Genomic DNA, 3,596 nt, shown 5'->3' with positions numbered 1-3,596 from the left:
GTGTTGGGTTCTTTACACTATCTCATTTTATTTTTAACACAAACATTGTATGACAAAGGCTGAGACATCTCTGTAAGGAGATAAGGCAAATATGCAATGTGGTGAGGGCTACCTCAGGTGTGAGGGGAGAGTTGTAGGCAGGGAATGACTGACTTTATCGAAGGATGCAGTGATGATTAAGGGGAGAAATTCTGGGAGCTCTCAGGTTAGTAGGGGAGACAAAACCCTGGAAGGGACTGCTGTAATAATCACATTAATTAAGAATGATTGCAGAACTATATTATATAGAGTGGGAGCAAAGAAACACTACCACTAAACTCTTGGGGTTCTGAAGGTAGTTTGAATGAAGAGATGACATTGGGCTGAATATTAAAGAAGAGGAGTTTGTCATGTGAAGAACTGGCAAATGCCATTTAAGGCAGTAAGTGAGAAGGCAGAGAATTAGAGAAGAACATGACATGTAAGTACAGGAATGTTGGGGGGCCAGTGCTATCAGAAACTGAGGTACATGGGATGAAGTGGGGCAGAGATGGCTGGAGAAAGACTTGGAAGAGCCTCTGTGCTAATGTGGGGAGTATAGAACTTGTCCTCCTGACAACTAGGAGCACTGTGGGTTTTCAACTGGAAAATAACGTAATTAGATTTCCTTCTTTCCCTGACTTATGAGTTGAGAAATACAATCTATGGTCAGAAGACTACTAAAAGAAACATACCTTGTAAACATAAGCATAAAGCAAACATCTTTGTAACCCTTATCCTGGTACAGAAATATAACCTTGGAAACACTCTACCCCATCTCCCAACCCTAGTCATAATCCCACTCAAGCCCCCAAGACAACAACCACTTTTCTCGTGATTCTTTTTTTTTTTTTTTTTTAAGACCTTACTTCCCTGATGCCTGATGGCTTTCAGGGAAGGGTTTTTGTTTGTTTTGTTTTCTTTTAAATACAGTATTTTAAATTTTATGTATTAATTTATTTTTGGCTGTGTTGGGTCTTCCTTGCTGCAGGGGGTTTTCTCTAGTTGCTGTGAGCGGGGGCTACTGTCTAGTTGCGGTGTGCAGTCTCCTCATTGCAGTAGCTTCTCTTACTGTGGAGCTTGCTCTAGAGTGTTCAGACTTCTTACCAGGCTCTAGAGCGCAGGCTTAAACACTAGGGCACAAGGGCTTAGTTGCTTCAAGGCTTGTGGGATCTTTCAGGACCAGGCATCTTCTGCATTGGCAGGCAGATTCTTTACCACTGTGCCACCAGGAAGCCCCTCCTTGTGATTCTTTTTTTTTTTTTTCTCCTTGTGATTCTTAATCACTTCTTTTTCTCTTTAGTTTTGTCACTTACATATACATCTTCAGCAAGTGAAGCTTCTGTTTCTGAACTTTTTATGAATGGAATCATACTGAATATATTCTTTGTGTTTGATTTCTATTGTTGAACATTATGTTTTTAAGATCATCCTTGTGGATTGTTACTATAGGAGAATTTTTCTACATTGCCATATAGTATTCTCCTTTGAATATTTCACAGTCTATCTCATCTGCTGTTGTTTGATATTTGTTCTTTGAGTTTTTAACCAATTTTTGCATAATATGAACAGTAGTATTATGATTTTTTTTTTTACCCTGTTCATAAGTGCGTAACAGTTTCCAGGGTATATTCAGATTCCTTTTTCAGGAAGTTAGCTCTGCCAGGACTGTGTGGCAGAAACTAGAGTGGGATGAGGAATAAGGGCCTGTCCACTTTCGAGGATGATGAAGAGGTCCAGTTTGAGAAATGGTCCTCAGGAAGGATGGAGCTGCATAGAAAATGGAGTGGCACCCACAGCTGACCCTGCGTTTTCTAGCTTGAAAGACTAATAGCCTTAAAACTCTGGAGGAGAAATAAGTCTTAGGGAAAAGTGAGTTCTGGACTCTGGAGTCACTCTGGAGTCGACTGCTGGACATCTAAGTGAAAATATCCACTAGGCAGTCAGAAATGCCTATCCAGAACTTAGGAAAAGAAGGGGCAGGAGATGAAGATTTTGGAAATGGTAACATACAGTTGGGATTGTCACAGTCAAGTGGAAGGAGAGTAAGGATAATGGGCAACACTTTTTGAGCATTTGCTAGGTGCCAGGCACTGTTCTGGGCTTCCCTGGCTGCTCAGAGGGTAAAGTGTCTGCCTGCAATGCAGGAGGCCCGGGTTTGATCCCTGGGTTGGGAAGATCCCCTGGAGAAGGAAACGGCAACCCACTCCAGTACTCTTGCCTGGAGAATCCCATGGACAGAGAAGCCTGGTAGGCTACAGTCCATGGGGTTGCAAAGAGTCGGACACAACGGGGAGACTTCACTTTCACTTTAGGCACTGTTCTAAGAATGTTAGCCGTAACAACTCACTTCATCTACACAAGAACCCAGTCAGGCAGGTAACGTTACTGTTTTCATTTTACAGATGAGAGGTATGTAGTTAGTGGTGGCACCAAGAGGGGATTACTCAGGCAGTTTGTGTGGAAAGGAGTGAACTTCAGTGAGTTGGGAGGTGGAGGAGCCTGGGAAGGAGACTCAGATGAAGTCATCGAGTTAGGAGGAGAGCCAGAAGAGTATAATTAATAATCAGACTTAACTTAATTAGGGAAGTACTGCAGGTGCCTGTCACTGCCGGGAGAGGTCAAGGTAGTGTGCCAAAGTGGAGTCAGAAACAGTCAAGCTCTGAGTCTAGGTGTCAAGGAAACCTACTCAGGTTTGGTTCATTGCTTCCAAGAAAGGAAGTGAAACCCCTTTAAGGAATCTAACAATAGAATAGAGAAAAAATAGTTATTTCCCTTTGGTTGCTGTCTACAGCTAAATTACAAAGAAAAATTCCTCCTCTAAGTAATTCACTTATGCATGCATATGGGAGGGGCTTCCCAGGTGGCATAGTGGTAAAGAACCCGCTTACCAATGCAGGAGATGCAGAGGACCAGGGTTCTATCCCTGGGTCAGGAAGATCCCCTGGAGGAGGAAATGGCAACCCACTCCAGTATTCTTGCCTGGAGAATTCCATGGACAGGGGAGACTGGCAGGCTACAGTCTACAGGGTTGCAAAGAGTCGAACACGACAGTTACCGAACGTGAACATGACCATAGGTATGAGAAAATGGTGCAGAAATGGGGCAGATAGTGGGAAAGTTGAACACTACGTCCAAGAGAACTCTGCTGAGTAAACGAACTGAGCTGGGCAGGAAGGAGGGCAGCAGGAAGTCATGGGAAAGTCCCTGCTCCGCCTAGACCTGCAGCGTGGAGACTCTGAGGAAAGAGGGTGGGAGTGGGTGTTCAGGCAGCCCTACAGCTGTATCCAGACCTGCCCGGGTATGGCCTTGTCTTCTTCCTGGTGTTGCCCTGCCCCTACTTATTCTTTCCCTTGCAGTTAGGTGAAGTTTTGTATCTGGTTCTGATCAGATGTTGCTACCAGAATGCATTTCCATAATAAAAATCATCTTTTCTCATCCTCACTATTTGTCCCATTTCTCCACCTTCCTCTCATATTCATACATAAGTGAATTACTTAAGGGAGGGAGTCTCTTTGTAGTTTAGCTGGGGGCAGCAATCAAAGGGAAAGAACTATTTTTCTTTATTTTATAATTAG

The sequence above is a fragment of the Cervus canadensis genome, chromosome 20 (assembly GCF_019320065.1).
Source record: "Cervus canadensis isolate Bull #8, Minnesota chromosome 20, ASM1932006v1, whole genome shotgun sequence".
NCBI classification, from domain to species: domain Eukaryota; kingdom Metazoa; phylum Chordata; class Mammalia; order Artiodactyla; family Cervidae; genus Cervus; species Cervus canadensis.
Note: the sequence above shows the minus strand (reverse complement) of the source record.